At 38.2% G+C, this 17,018-nt stretch overlaps 1 protein-coding gene and 1 long non-coding RNA gene across 4 annotated transcripts in view; one reads left to right on the top strand and one right to left on the bottom strand.

Annotated features, from left to right (window-relative positions):
• The window catches only part of LOC119822892 (UDP-glucuronosyltransferase 2B7-like), a 72,869-nt gene that overhangs the window by 45,499 nt on the left and 10,352 nt on the right, over positions 1-17,018 (bottom strand). The window lies entirely within an intron of this gene.
• Positions 3,628-17,018, top strand: part of LOC119822933 — a 31,398-nt gene continuing 18,007 nt past the window's right edge. For all 3 annotated transcript variants that reach the window (XR_005286872.1, XR_005286876.1, XR_005286873.1), the window contains exons 1-2: positions 3,628-3,747; positions 5,109-5,234. This is a non-coding gene — a long non-coding RNA (uncharacterized LOC119822933). The remainder of the gene's footprint in view (positions 3,748-5,108; positions 5,235-17,018) is intronic.

The following is a 17,018-nucleotide window of genomic DNA, read 5'->3' as shown; positions in this document are numbered from 1 at the left end:
GCAGGTGTTTCCATAGCCCCAAGGCTCCCGGAAAGAGAATATTAATGAGCTTCCACCTTGGTTCACCAGGGGGATAAAAGAAGTTTTGCATAATAAATGCGGGTAGATCTTCAGCTGTAGAGAAGCCTAAGATGCCCTTCCATGATGACTGTGTAAACTGTGTCTGGTTATTTCTCGCGCCTCCATACCAGTCCAGACAGGAAAAGATAGTTTCTATGTTGGGGCCTACCGTCCCCGACACTACCTAGTTCTTACATCTAAAATTAACCCATTTCTATTATTTCATATTTTATTACAAGGCTGGTGGTTTACCAGTACTGGAGCATGGGTGTCTTTCTCTGCCTGTGGCTACATGGTGTCTCTCTGAAACTGCCTACACTCTCTCTATATTTTCCAGCCTGACTAAATTCTGTGAAGCCACTGGCCAAAAGCAGCTTCTTTGTTAACCAATGGCAATAAAAAATACTCATAGCATAGAGAGGGGAATCCCACATCACCTTGCATTGTCCCATAATACCAAAACTGAACAACAGCTGGACTCCCTGGGACTTGACCATTATCTCAGTTTTCTCAGGGTCCCTTAAAGATGCTGAAGAGTCCAAGAAATAAATATGGATTCCAAAAATGAGGAATATATATATATATATATATATATATATATATATATATATATATAGTTGCAAGTCTGGGAGAATGAGAACAGACCATCAGCAGCTTTTCCAGCAGATCAAGGATCATTCACTCACAGGGAGCTGTTTTCTCAGATGTTTGGGAAGCTTAGGTCATTTTACGACTGGCTGTTTCATTAAGACCAGAACGCCCCCCCTATAAATTTAGAATGGTGTCCTGGCCAGTCCTGATAAATGACAGAGGTGAATTGAGCAACCTTTAGGAGACAGAGATAAGGTGACCTTTGGGTCAGATACTGTCTCTGTTATGGACAACTGGCACCACAGCAGGGTATTTTATGGGATACATCTGGTCAAGAGACTAGCTGACGGGACTAAGATCTCAGACCTCCTTATCACAGCTGTCAAATTGATGAAGTATACCTTGTGAGAAAACCTGGGAACAGACAAATGGGACTGTCCCCAAGATGACCCAAGCCCCTACCAATAGAATTACTGTTACTAAGCCCCCCGCACATGTAACCTGTAAACCTATAAAAGCTGAACAAAAAGTCGGATCGGTGTGATCAGTTGGCGAGACCTGCTGATTCACCCACAGACGCCTGTGAAATTAATAAAATAACCTCATGCTAATTGCATCTGTTGGTTCGGGTCATCGAGTTAAGGGGGAAATCGCCACCCTTGAAAACGAGGGTCTTTTCAATGCCAGTACCCATGTTAGTAGGAAACAGTTTAGAAAACATGACACCCACATTCCCAAAAGGAGTGGTGGATAGTTTTTGGTCATTCAATGGATTAATGTTTGTTACTGGTCATGGTCAAGAATGTAGAATTCAAAGGAGGTTAGACTCAGGGATCTCTTTCCAAAAGAAAAAGGAGTGATAGGAACGGTGGGAAAAATGCAGATTATTGGATCTAATTTAATTCCCAACATAACTATTAATCTCAAAAAATTTTACATTGGTATGGAGTTTTGTATACTGATACAAATTTAAGTGATTTTTGTTAACTGCTTCTGCTTTTGTTTGATATATTTTGATACATTGATACAAATTTAAGGTTATTTTTGTTATACTGTACATATGTTTCTATTTTTGTTTAAAGTATTGAACCTATGCAGTTCAATTAATTATGTAATTAAAAGGTTTAGTCCTTGAAAGCTATTTACGATAATAAATATAGGTTAATAGTTAATCACTCATAACTATCAAATTTATAGTCATATTAGGAATGTTTTCAAGATCATACAGATATATTTTAGATTGATAGGTGATAATCAAACACTTCAGAAAGCTACAGAATATGGCATTTAAGATGCTTTAATAGCCTAAAGATTTTCATGACAATGAGACATCTGCTCCTGGCAGGACTGATCTACTTCAGAAAATATGATGGGCATCAAAGAACCTCCATATTGAAGTTTGTTTCTTTGTGGCAAAATCTAGCCATTTAAGCAAGAAATTGACATTGCCCTGACTGCTGATAATATGATGTCCAAATTGGCAGGGTAGGACACAAAAAAGTGACTGCCATGACAGGCTGGGACAGTCTTTAAAATTTCCTGCTTCTTAGAAAAGTGTGTCAGATATTCTAGGCTTTTAGGTCAAAGCTGGATGCCCGACGTTACAAAGGAAACCTGGATGACTGTCCAGGCAGCCAGCTGTTTCTGTCATTTCTTGCATTGTTGGAAGTTGCTTGCTCTGCACTTCCTGCTTACTCAGGTAAGATTGTATTCTTCTCAGGTCTTTGTTGAGACTGAAGGCTGGATTGCTGCAGTTACTATTTTTCTTAATAATGTCTGAAGGTATTTAGGTTAGAAACTTTGGATTCTTTAGGAGAGGACAGCTAATGGAACAATTTCTCTCAATTTGCCAATTACAAATGGACTAGACATTTTGAATATATTTCTTACTCAATAATTGTTCTTATTCTATGTAGTTTCATTTTTATTAATGTTAATAGCCTTCCTTTCTATTTAGACTTTACTTCATAATCATGCTTATTGTATATAGTTTTTCTATGTTATAGCCATGCCTTTTTTTAAGACAGGAAGGGAGAAAGGTTATGAAAATTTTGACTATGTTGGGGTCTGGTGTCCAATTGGAGTAGAGCATTGAGTTGAGATGTGGGGTTCATATTCACATGGCCAAAATTTATCATGGAGTTCCCTGGCAGATACTAGACAAGGAAAGAAAGGCCCTTAGAAGAGAAAAAGGCAGGGCCTTGGGTTTGCGCAGCTTTTTGGGCTGAGAAGTAGGTGGAGGTCGTGAGTTGCAGTCTCACAGTCATGTCCGGTTTTAATCTTTAATATATATCCCTTACTTTTTTTTTTTAATAAATGGTAAAAGATTACTATAGAAGTGCATCCACTAGTTGCAGGAAATATAACTAATAATATGAATTTAAAAGGAAGAGAAAGAATAATAATACATAATAAACAAGGCCTGAAAGATATCTTAGTAATTAAGAGCATGCACTTATTGCATGGACCAAGTTTGATTCCCATACCTACATTGAGCTATTTATAACTGCCTGTAACTCTGTCTTCAGGGAGCCTGATGCCTCTGGCCTCTCTGGATGCCTGCATTCAAATGCACTTACAAACCCAAACACATAATTTAAAATAAAATAAATCGTAAAGGAAAAGAATGACTATCATAGTCGGAAATACTAATTCTCTACCTCCCTGATCTTCAACTTCCACAGCTCACAATAGTCAGCTAAGTGGCCCCAAACTGTCAATAAACGTTCTCAAGGGATTGATACCACCTTACTTTAGGCCCATCTTCATCCACGATTTATACTCTAATTCCTTTGTTTTGATGATTTTCTAGTCATAATCACCTATCTTGTTTTTTAAAATATTGTGATTCACCATGTTTGTGTCCATTTTGATATCATATCATTACTTTTGCACAATGCATATAGTTATGATTGGCTTTTGACTTATGAATTTTGCTGTTTATACCTAGAATTGCTAGATAATTATTATCTTTTTATTTCATTGATTGATTCAGTTCCTTCGTTTTTCAGTTTCTCTGAGTCACATCTATCATTGCTGGGGAACCAAGTTGGTTTTTCTCTGACCTGGGACATTAGCACAAACTGTCCACAAGAGGTCAGTGTAGCCGCTGAAAAAGAAAAGACTGCCTCATGAACTTAAAGGATGGCTGGCTCATCAACAGGGTCCGTCTTTGCATCTCTGGTTGGCCTGGAACTCACTTTGAAGGCCAGGTTGTCCTCAAACTCACAGAGAAGCTAGGGTAAAACCCAATAGCACTGTCTAGAGAAACACAATGACTCTCAGTAATATTCTGCCGTACTCATAGGTCAGTGCCTATTTAGTCATCATCAGAGATGCTTCTTTATGCAGCAGATAGGAACAGACCCACAGCCAGACATTATGCAGAGAGATGGGGTATGGTTGTAGAGATGGGAGAGAGAGAGAGAGAGAGAGAGAGAGAGAGAGAGAGAGAGAGAGAGAGAGAGAGAGAGAGAGAGAGAGAGAGAGAGAGAGAGAGTTCTTGAAACAGACAGTTCTAGAGGATGCCTCCAATACATGCTTCCCCTTAGAGCTCAGGGAACTTGAAGGTAGAGGAGGAGGAAAGAGTATAAGAGTCAGAGAGAATGGGGGATACTAGGAGAGCAAGGCCCCCTGAATCAATTGAGCAAGGATGATATCAATTCGCAGAGAGTAAAGGAGCAAGCACAGGGTCAATAGAGATCTGAAACACTTACTTTGCACATACATTATAATTTTCAGACTAGTTTTTGTTTGTTTGTTTGTTTGTTTTTCGAGACAGGGTTTCTCTGTAGCTTTGGAGCCTGTCCTGGAACTAGCTCTTGTCGACCAGGCTGGTCTCGAACTCACAGAGATCTGCTTGCCTCTGCCTCCCGAGTGCTGGGATTAAAGGCGTGCGCCACCGCTGCCCGGCTCAGACTAGTATTTTTATAAGATTGTGGTTGTGTGAATCAGTAGGTCTTTCATGCTTGTGCCTGTAGACTGAGTTACAGACTGAGATGCAGTCTCCAAATGTATAAAATGAACTGAATAATATTTTCAAAGGCTGTGCTGAAATAGAAGACCAATTAGTAAAAACAAAGTCTTTTCATATCTCAGTGCAATAATAAGATTGATATGGCTGTAATTCTAATCTCATATATATTCTATGAGATGTTGATTAAAATGAAAGCAGAAAATAGCTGTAATTTTATGCCACTTAGGCAAAAGTGGGTAATATGACTTAAGTACATTAAACCCAAGGAGCACAATTTGTCTGTCAAAGATACAGAGGAATGTATGGGAGTACATGCATCATTTTAGGGGCACATGATATATTTTGCTTAATTAGCCTCTGGAAAGATTATAGATGGCAAATATTAATATATTTACATGATATAAATCTGCAGGGGAATAAAATCAAGAGATTGATGAGAAAATATAGGGATTACAACTTATTCTAAACACATATTTTGCAGCCTCATTGGTGTGATAGAGTGAGATGGTCAAGATGGCTGCCACCCTTTCCCACTTCTGCAAACACATGCACATCCTGAGGGGAATCAACAATGACCAACACACTCACTCAACTCTATAAGGAACAGGTAATATCTACTGGTTCTTAGCATGCTAGAATATTCTATGATGGTATTATTAAAAAGTGGGTTTTTCTTAGAATCTCAATGATCAATGGACTTTAAGGGTAGAGGTATAAATGTATTTATTCATATAGTACTGTGATTTTCTGCTTTTAACAATGACCAGAAAGAACAAAGCATAATAGAACTTTGAACTTTGGCTTCTTGTAGCAATGAAGGAAAAAGTGATTTTCTGTGTATACTCACAAGCCATTACTTTGGTGGCCAAATATTAGCTGCCTCTGCTATAGTATCTATTTTTCTAAATATAAGACTTATAAAAATCTTTCAGAGATTTAAGTGAAAATCATTACTTAATAATCTGGATAATCATCACCCTAAGTGTATGATACCTTCATGTACTTTGTTTACATCCTGCACTTATATCTGTGAGATTTTTCTGTTGGATCTGTTTTGGTAAAGTTAGAATAATCTTGGTTTTTCTCAAATTGCTGAATCACAATGACACTATTCATCATTACACTCGGAGAAATGAGGTCTTTTAGCGGTTGATAAAAGGGTAATCATTAACTACAAAGTCTGGGTCAAATAAGGTGAAACCTGAGAATGATTAATTAATAACAATAAATATTGTCTAAAGGCCAAAAAGGCCTGAACTAATGTACTGCATATTCTAAGAGATCAAAGCTGGCAGCACAGACTGTTTATACCTTTCAATTACATAACAACAGACACTGAGAAAATTCAGAGAATCATAAGTATATTCTTTAAAACCAACTAGAAGGTGTGGAGGGAGGAGAAACTGTGCTTGAGATATATTGTATGAGAAGAAAATGAATGAATGAATGAATGAATGAATGAATAAATACATGCACCCCCAGCCAATCTCCCCAAAAACCAAACCAAACCAACCAATTAAACAAAATGCCTTATGACTCTACCAAATTGGAAAGTTTTAAAGAAATGGGTAATTTTTTTGATAGGTACTCACCAAACGGACATCAAAATCAGACAAGCAATTTAGATAGACCTACTTCTCTTAGTGAAGTAGCACACAACCTGTGGAGTAGCCAACTAATATTTTATTTGACTTAAGGTCCATTCTACAAGACAGAAACCATACCTAACACTTTTTGGTGACCAAGAACCAGAAACTTGATAGCCCAGAGATCTAGAGTAAAATCAAACAAGTATTGTCTAAAGACAAAACTGTATCAATAGAATGACTCTTAGTAAGTTTATGCTTATGAACAGAGACTGCTCCTTCATTTCCTGGCCACCCAGACATGAATAATAACACAGAAACTATATTAATTAGAACACTGATTGACTTATTCGCTCAGGCTTTTCACTATCTCTTACATAATCACCCATTTCTATTAATCTGTGTATCACCATGAAACTGTGGTTTACTGGGTAAGTTTCTGGCTCTGGCATCTGTCTCCTTTGGCAGCTACATAATGTCTCTCTGATTCAGCATTCTCTCTCTCTCTCTCTCTCTCTCTCTCTCTCTCTCTCTCTCTCTCTCTCTCTCTCTTTCACTGTTGGTATTTCCTGCCTTGGTCTATTCTGTCCTTCCATAGGTCCAAGTGGCATCTTTATTAAGCAATGGTAATAAAGCATATTCATAGCATACAGGGGGGAATCCCACATAATCTCCCTTTTTCTGTCCAATTAAAAAATAGGGTTTTAAGTTTAACATAGTAAAATTATGTATAGAAAAATAGGTATCAAACAAGAATTACAGTTACAATATTTGGTCCATTCACATTTGGCAAATTAAGGAAAATGCTCTATAATCTATCTTATCTTTGTGAGTCTAAAGTTCTATATCTAATTTACCATTTTTCATAGTAAGGAAAACAAATATTTCTAAACAATATTTAGGGAATCTGGGCATAGTTTTCTCCAAACTGTTTCCTGCTGTTTGTTGGGTAAAGTATTTTTAGGGTTCACAGAGAGACCTTTCAAAGGATTTGTCCCATTTAACCCCATTAGCATATAAGGAATCCGCAGGGTTTTGCATCTGTGGAAACAAAAGTAGAACCTCTTTTCCAAAGCTATTTATGCTTGGAACCAAATTGTGAAGCCTAGATACATTTATGTTGGTTTAACTTAGCAGACCCCATCAAATGTCTCTCTGTAGTCAAAAATTTCAAAGAAAATATAATAATATACACAATCAAGACTCTCTCTGTATAATCCATCTTTACATGGGTTTTTTTACTCTATTACTTTTTAATATTTAATTATTTTCATTCATTTAACCTATGAGTGTATGTACTCTTTCTTCTCTCTCAAGCCCATGTACATTTATCCAACTCTGTGACCTATTCAGGGGTCTTTTTCATCAGAATCTGGAGTAAGGAGCACCTTATTTTTTTAATGCTAAGTGGTCTTGGCTAGGGCCAACTCTGCAGCACTGCCTATTTGCTCCCCCTGTCCAACATGGTGGAGGTATGTTCGCTGCCTCTGTAAGCCATGTTTACTGCCCCAGCTCCAGGATGCAGCAGATCTATGTTGCTACTAAGTAATTTGTAACACAATGCTCACAGTCTCTATTTCAGTGTAGGTTCTCCTGAAAGAGCCAGAGTTCTTGCTACCAGCATAAGCCAGGAAGTTGTCTCTTAATGAAGCCATGCTTTTTGCTACTAATGCTGAGTCAGGAAGCCTTCTCTTAAAGGAGCTGTCCTCTGCTCATGGACACCAAACAGAATCTATCTGAAAATATATGGCTGCCAAGAAGCTGTACTTGTTAGATTTCTTAGGCTTTATGCGGATGAAGTTGGCCAGCATGGGCATCGTTATATAAACAGAGACTGTTTGTTTGTTTCCCAGATATCCAGACACAAATAATCACACAGAAACTATATTAATTGCTACACTGCTTGGCCTATTCGCTCAGGCTTCCATATTTATCTTTTACATCTTAAATTAGCCAATTTCTATTAATATGTGTATCACCATGAGGCTGTGACTTACCGGGTAAAATTTCGGCTCCAGCATCTGTCTTCCTTGGCAGTTACATGGCATCTCTCTGGCTCTACCTACTCGCTCTATGTATCTCTGTTTGGATTTTCCACCATTCACTATTCTGCCCTCCCATAGGCCCAAGCAGAATCTTTATTAACAAATGGTAACAAAGCATATTCATAGCATACAGAGGGGAATCCCACATCATCTGCTGTACTCATGGGTCTGTGTCTATTCAGTCATCATCAGACATGCTTCCTTCTGCAGCATATAGGAATAGGCTGATAAGATTCAGAGAAGGGGGATTGGGAGAGAGAGAGAGAGAGAGAGAGAGAGAGAGAGAGAGAGAGAGAGAGAGAGAGGAGAGAGAGAGAGAGACAGAGACAGACAGAGAGACAGAGACAGAGAGAGACAGAGAGAGACAGAGAGAGAGACAGAGAGACAGCAGGTCCTTGAAACTTTGAAACAGTTCTAAATAAGATGCCGTCATTACATCTCTCCACTTAGAGCTCAGGGACCTCTAAGGAAGAGGAGGAGAAAAGACTGTAAGAGTCAGAGAGGATGGAGGAGACCAGGAGAACAAGGCCCTCTGAATAAACTGATCAAGGATGATATGAATTCAAAGAGAGTGAAGCAGCAAGCACAGGGCCAACATGGACTTACACAACTTCCTCTGCATATGTATTAGAACTTTCAGATGAGTATTTTTATATGACTTGTGGTTGTGTGGATGAGTAGGTCTTTGATTCTTGACCCAGTAGATTGAGTTCCTGACTGAGATGCTGCCAGCAAATGTATAAAATGACTGGAGAATATTTTCAAAGGCTGTGGAGAAATAGTAACCAGTTAGTGTTAACAAAGTCTTTTCATAATAGCTCAGTGCAATAAAGTGACAGTAATTCTAATTTCATATACATTCTGCTAGATGTTCATTAGAATGAAAGAGGGAAGAAATAGTCATTTTATGTCATTTAGGCAAAAGGGTAATACAACCTGATTATATACTAGTTCTTAGCATATTAGAGTATTCTTTGATTGTTTTATTAAAAAAGTGCATTTTGCTTGGAATCCAAATGATTGATGGACTTTAAGAGCAGAGATATGAATGTACTTACTCATACAGGGAAGTGGATTTCTGCTTTTAACAATGATCAGAAAGAACAGAGCATAATAGAATTTAGGCTCACTAATTAGGTCTCTTATCTGACTAAGATTGTACTTAAACATTGCCCTTTTTTTTAAATCAAACCTTAACTGACCTCACTCTCAGGGTGTGACCATGAGTAGTGTCACTGTGACTCAGCAGCTTGAACAAAGCCAAGGTTATTCTAATTTCACACCCAAACAGATCCAACAGTAAAGTCCCACAGACTATGAGTATTAAATGTAAACAAAAGTACATGAAAGTATAAACTTAGGACAATGATTATTCAGATCATTAACTAGAGATTTTCTACTTAAATATCTGAAAGGTTTTCATAAGTCTTATAATTAGAAAAATAAATGGCATGGGAGACGTAGCTAATACTTGGCCACCAAAGTGATGGCTTGAGAGTGTACACAGAGAATCGATATACATAAAGGATACAAACGAGCTCATGTGCATTGTCCCTTTCTAAGCACATTGGAGGCAACTTCTACTGGAGCCAAATTTCAATGAAATCTGCCGACAAACATTACAGTTGATCTAAGGGCATAAGGTGAAGACTTCAGGGACCACCATTAGAAATGCAGAACCAATGGCTGACTAAACTCACCTCTGACAGATTCTCTCTTTGATCCCTTGATCTGTGACTTCATCTTCAAAGAACACACTACCCCCAATTATAATAATTATTACATATATATAATACATACACACTAATATACATATACATACACACACACACACACACACACACACACACACACACACATATATATATATATATATATATATATATATATATATATATATATACATCCCCAAATACCCAAGGAGTTAACAGGTAAAATAATGATATTTCATGTATCATCTTCTAGTCCTGGGTACCATTTTGTTGAACTGAATTGGGTATGCAGACATTTATCTTTTTTTCTGGTCACTGAATGCTTCATCACTAGGAGACATCCAGTGACTCTGTGGAAGATGTATTGTTATAATCAATCTTTATTGCTCTGCAGTAGTGTTTCTAGTTATTGTTGGTTTTCAAAATATGCTTTCTATGGTATATGCTTAATGCTGGCTTTTGTCCTTAAAGAGTATTAGGAAGCAGATGTCTAGTTAGGACATTTGTATTATCCATTCTTTAATTCATATTACATTCAGTCTATAACTTAGTGCAGGAAGCTCTTACTTAACAGTTATATACCCTCACATTGATGTCTCAGCTTCATGCATCATCTGGCTGGGTCCTAGAGAAGGGGGTATTGGGAGAGATAAGTATTGTCAGTTCTAAGTTTCCTAAATGTATTTGTGAATGTATGTGTGGGGTTATTCCTTTTGCTAATAAACCTAAACAGTCTCAAAAAAAAAAAAAATGAACTCAAGATTGTCAGGAGCCATGTGACTTCTTGGGGAGCAAGGCCTGAGAATAGCATGAATGGGCCTCCTTGTGCTAAGACTCTGGAGGCCCTGACCCAGTTGGGAAGAGCTCTGGACAGCTTCCTGAATTATTCTGGGCATATGTAGGAGGAGGGTGCTTGTTCTTTCCAGCTGCCCAGCTAGCTTAGACCTGAAATAATCCCACAAACTGTACTAATTAAAACACTTCTTGGCCCATTAGCTCTAACTTCTAATTGGCTAACTCTTACATCTTAATTTAACCCATTTCAAGTAATCTGTGCATCACCATGAGGTCGTAGACTACCAGCAAAGTTTTAGCATGTCCATTTCTGGCAGATACATGGCTTCTTTCTGACTCCATCCTTCTTCTTCCCAGCATACAGCCTAGCTTTTCCCACCTAGCTCTGTTCTTTCCTGCTATAGGCTCAAAACAATTCTTTATTCATTAACCAATAAAGGAACACATAGACGGAAGGACCTTCCACATCAGGTATGACCCTGGAAATGTGTGCACCATGTGATTTCCTTGTTTTCACCATGCTAGCCATACTGCTGTCTGAAAGAGTCACAGTAGGTCATAAAGTTTAAACTATATATTTGCTGTACTATACTGGAAAGAATAATTTTAACCACAATAGTTTTTGAAAACTGTTCTTAAATAGATCATATTAAGAGTTAATGGGAACATCCAAGGAACACGGATTGACGAGAAACATAGAAAATTACAGTTACCTATGCCAGTATCTCAAGAAGTTATGGAGATAGAACAAGGGACACACAGTGCCAACTATTAAGTGTAAGTTTCCAAGTTGTGTTACCTACAGGATTAATGAAAAATCCTGGTATTCCCCCAGAGGAGATAGAGTAGTACAAAGTGTAGAAAGGATTGATCCAGCTTTGACTGGTGAATTAATCATGAGATCCCAGACTCTATCAGATGTAAATATTAACCACAAGAGACAACTGTCTCTCACCCTGCATGAGGCAGTAATCGCACATGTTAACAACTGGTACACTGTTCTACCTGTAAGTGTACCGAGTTAGAAAAGTTTCTTTGTAGCTTGCAAGACTGATTATTTTTCTTTTTTTCTTTTTTTTTTTTTAAGGGGTAATGGTTTATTTTTATTTTTTATCAGTTTTACATGTTTATTTTACATGTGTTTGAACACTTCATTTTACATATATAGATTTATGTAACTGCCACAGCAATCAAGATGTTGTAGGGGATACACCTAGGCAGTGTCATCCCATTGCCCTCTCCTTGTGCCCTTACTCTCGTCAGTCATTGGTCTGTAGTCTGCCATCGTACTTTTGCTGCGATAGGGAAATTCCTAGGACTCCACAAGGATGATTCCAGCTAAGACTCTAAGCAGTAGTGGGGAAGGTGTCTGAACTGGCCTTGCCCTGTAGTCAGATTGATGACTACCTTTATTATTAATTATTATTATTATTATTATTATTTTTCCTCTCATTTTTTTTATTAAAAATTTCCATCTCCTCCCCCCCTCCTCCCCCCTTCCTCCCCTCCCCTCCACCCATACCCCCACTCCACCCGTCTCCAAGACAAAGAGTCATCAGGGCTCCCCTCAGCATGCCAAGTCCAAGGTCCTCCCAGCTCCCCCCAAGTCCAGGAAGGTGAGCAACCAAACCGACAAGGCTCACAGTGAGCCCGTCCATGCTGTATATTTCATGCTCATCGCCGTTGTCCTTGGTTTCTCAGTCCTCCTCCACCGTCAGCCACATTCAGAGAGTCCGGTTTGGTCCCCTGTTCCATCAGTCCCATTCCAACTGGACTTGGTGGTCTCCCGTTAGATCTGTCCCACTGTCTCAATGGGTACACGCACTCCTCACGGTCCTGACTTCCTTGCTCATGATCTCCCTCCTTTTGCTCCTCATCAGGACCTTGTGAGCTCAGTCCGGTGCTCCCATGTGGGGCTCTGTCATTTTCTCCATCCAATGCCAGGTGAAGGTTCTATGGTGATAATCAAGATATTCATGAGTATGGCAATAGGATCTGGACATTTCTGGCACCCTCTCCTCATCTGCCCAAGGACCTAGCAGGAAAGAATATACCTTCTTCTCTGCGGCTCATGGAACCTTTTCGAAAATTGACCACATACTCGGTAACAAAGCAAACTTCCACAGTTACAAAAACATATTAGTAACCACCTGTATCTTATCGGATCACCAAGGATTAAAATTATAATTCAACAACAATGCTACCCCCAGAAAGCCTACAAACTCATGGAAATTGAACAGTCAACTACTGAACCACACCTGGGTCAAGGAAGAAATAAAGAAAGAAATTTAAGTCTTTCTTGAATTTAATGAAAATAAAGACACAACATACTCAAACTTATGGGACACTATGAAAACAGTGCTAAGAGGAAAATTCATAGCACTAAGTGCCCACTTAAAAAAAAAAAACAGAGAAAGCACACATTGCAGACTTAACAGCACACCTGAAAGCTTTAGAAAAGAAAGAAGCAGACTCACTTAGGAGAAGTAGAAGACTGGAAATTATCAAACTGAGGGCAGAAATCAACAAAATAGAAACACAGAAAACAATCCAAAGAATCAATGAAACAAAAAGCTGGTTCTTGGAGAAAATCAACAAGATTTACAAACCCCTAGCCAAACTAATCAAACGGCAGAAAGAGAACACACAAATTAATAAGATCAGAAATGAAAAAGGGGACATAACCACAGACACAGAAGAAATTCAGAGAATCATTAGATCTTACTACAAAAGCCTGCATGCCACAAAATTGGAAAATGTAAAAGAAATGGACACTTTTTTAGATAAGTACCATATACCAAAGTTAAACCAGGACCAGGTAAATGCTCTAAATAGTCCTGTTAGTCGCGAAGAATTAGAAACTGTTATCAGAAACCTCCCTACCAAAAAGAGCCCAGGACCTGATGGTTTCAATGCAGAATTCTACCAGAACTTCCAAGAAGACCTAATACCTATACTCCTTAAGGTATTTCATAATATAGAAACAGAACAGCCATTGCCAAATTCCTTTTATGAAGCTACAATTACCCTGATACCTAAACCACACAAAGACTCAACGAAGAAAGAGAATTACAGGCCAATCTCACTTATGAACATCGATGCAAAAATTCTCAATAAAATACTGGCAAACCGAATCCAAGAACACATTAGAAAAATTATCCACTATGATCAAGTAGGCTTCATCCCAGAGATGCAGGGCTGGTTCAACATACGAAAATCTATCAATGTAATCCATCATATAAATAAACTGAAGGATAAAAACCATATGATCATCTCATTAGATGCAGAAAACGCATTTGACAAAATTCAGCACCCCTTTATGATAAAGGTCTTGGAGAGATTAGGGATACAGGGGTCATTCCTAAATATAATAAAGGCTATTTACAGCAAGCCGACAGCTAACATCAAATTAAATGGAGAGAAACTCAAGGCCATCCCACTAAATTCAGGAACGCGACTAGGCTGTCCACTCTCTCCTTATCTCTTCAATATAGTGTTTGAAGTTCTAGCAATAGCAATAAGACAAAACAAGGGGATCAAGGGTATTCAAATTGGAAAGGAAGAAGTTAAACTTTTATTATTTGCAGATGATATGATAGTGTACATAAGCGACCAGAAAAACTCCACCAAAGAACTCCTACAGCTGATAAACTCCTTTAGTATCGTGGCAGGCTACAAGATCAACTCCAAAAAATCAGTCGCCCTCCTATATACAAAGGATAAGGAAGCAGAGAAAGAAATCAGAAAAGCGTCACCTTTCACGATAGCCACAAATAGCATAAAATATCTTGGGATAACTCTAACCAAGGAAGTGAAAGACCTATTTGACAAGAACTTTAAGTCTTTGAAGAAAGAAATTGAAGAGGATACCAGAAAATGGAAGGATCTCCCTTGCTCTTGGACTGGGAGGATCAACATATTAAAAATGGCAATACTACCAAAGGCAATCAAGACTGAGTATTTTTCTAATAGTAGAGATATAGATGAAAAAGGTAGTAGCTGCTGGTGGGTAATATTTATGCTGTTGAAAAGCATCCAAAATGAGGAGTTGTGAAGGGTTATTTAACTGCTGTTTATTTGTCTACAGAGGCAGTTTTCAACTTGTGCGGAGGATCAACCGACCCTTTCACACAATCGCATATTAAATATCCCGCATATCAGATATTTACATTATGACTTGTAACAGTAGCAAAATTACAGTTAATGAGTAGCATGAATTATGCTATGGTTGCTACAACATAAAACCTGTATTAAAGGGTCACAGCATTGGGAAGGATGAGGTGAATTATAAAACATGTGGAACAAAGATTATTATGGACTGCTATAAGCAAAGATTTCCATGCTCTGTCTCTTTCTAAAAGCAATGGCAAAGAGCACCATTTAACTTTAATTTGCCCTGTAAATATTGATTTTCCTTCAACTTTTATTTTTCACAGCGATTACAAGAAGGTTGTATGTAATTGATTCTCTTATTTTTTGAGGTCACTTGTGTGCCTTGGGGAGTTTGTGGTGCCACTGGCAGTAGATCTAGTATTTATCCCTAGTGCATCAACTGGCTTTCTGGAGTCCATTCCCTATAGAGGGCCACCTTGCTCAGCCTAGACACCGGGGAAGGGAGAGCTCCTTGGTTCTGCCTCAAGTTATGTGACAGGGTTTGGTGACTTCCCATGGGAGACCTCACTTGCTCTGAGGAGTGGGTGGGGGTGGGACTGGGAGAAAATAAGGGTAGCAGGAAGGGGTGGAGAGGCATCTGGGATTGGTATGTAAAATAAAAAAGATTGCCTTAAAAATAAAATAAAATCTCTTTTTACTTCCTGTGCATTATTATCACAGTTGGTCTATTTTTAATAATTCTCAAGTTTTACATTGTACAGCACTGTAGAAATCTTTTTTATACATCAAAAGTGATAATTAAATCTCCCATCCAACTTTATAATATGTTTATTGAGCAAAAGAAACGCTGTTCGGTTGAATTCATTCTTCCCCGTATTATATTTTGCAGACTATGCTATGAGAATGAAAATTCTAATTGTAGATATAGAAGGTCAGATCTTGAGAACCTTTTGCTGTTTAAACTACTTTCTCTAGCATAGATATTGTGATATGACACCAAAATTTTCATTCAATCTTGACTATTCCTTCTTCAGTTATTATTTTATATGTTGCTAATGAAAATAAGTAAAAGTGTACTCTAAGTTTGTGTTTTTCACACAATTGTCCTGGGTTGCAAAGCAGTTAGAAATGACTAGCCAGATGAATAAAGGAAAGGGTACAGGTCGCCTTATTGCCACAGAAGGGAAATGTACTGTACCACTAAGCAGACTTAAGTATGGATTCTCAGCTATTGCTCTGGGCTAAGCAGTCCATCTTCCATTGTGCATTTTCATAATGTCCAATTGCACAGAATTATTCAATAAAAAGTATAGTCAATGCATCATGTGATAATAAGGATTCCATTTTTCTAACCAAAAATATGTCAGGTGATACAGATTTTTCCAACGTAATATTTTTATTGATTAATTGGGAATTTCCCTAAAGGCCCTGCTATCACACTCACCTCCCACCCCTCCCAGGTTCACCCTTCCACTCCAGCGTAATCCCCCATCCAAAATACAAGTCCAATCTGTGCCATGTATGCACTTGTCAGGGTATGGTGAATGAAGCCCTTAAGGTAACTGAATCTTTCCCCACACCCCTGTCAGAAACCATCAACTGTGAAGAGCTGGGGAAATGTGTTAGGAAAAATCTTGAGTTGGTGTAATAAGTGACAAAAATTTCTGTGAAGTATTTCGCATTTAAGAAAGATGTATTTCTATGCTCATGTAGCACATACGACTTGGTTAACAATGTACCTAGAGCAAATAATTCTGGATTTCAGTTGTATTCTGTCTTTAAAGGTGATTTACCTTCTGGCATTTGTGTGCACGCATCTGTATTTATGTGAAACTGTGAATTGTTTATTGTTTTTCCTTCTTGCGAGGACATTTAAGCAATTTCACCAACTACATTTGTAGTTCTGCACTTACTCTATTTCTTTATTCCCCCTTCACATGGTTTGGTCTGCTTTTAACTTCATTTTGTATTTGTTAATATTGTTGTTGTTGTTGAGGGAGGTGGTGGGGTATGCATGTGTATGTATGTGTATGCTGTGTGTATATGGGTGTTTGTGGGTGGAGAGACACAGGTTGTAGGCACGGGACAATTATGTAATGTTGATTCTCTCCTTTCACAATCTGTGGGCTCTGGCATTTGA

The sequence above is a fragment of the Arvicola amphibius genome, chromosome 1, assembly GCF_903992535.2.
Source record: "Arvicola amphibius chromosome 1, mArvAmp1.2, whole genome shotgun sequence".
NCBI lineage: Eukaryota > Metazoa > Chordata > Mammalia > Rodentia > Cricetidae > Arvicola > Arvicola amphibius.
The sequence above is the reverse complement of the archived record's forward strand: the minus strand, read 5'-3'. Positions and strand labels throughout refer to the sequence as shown.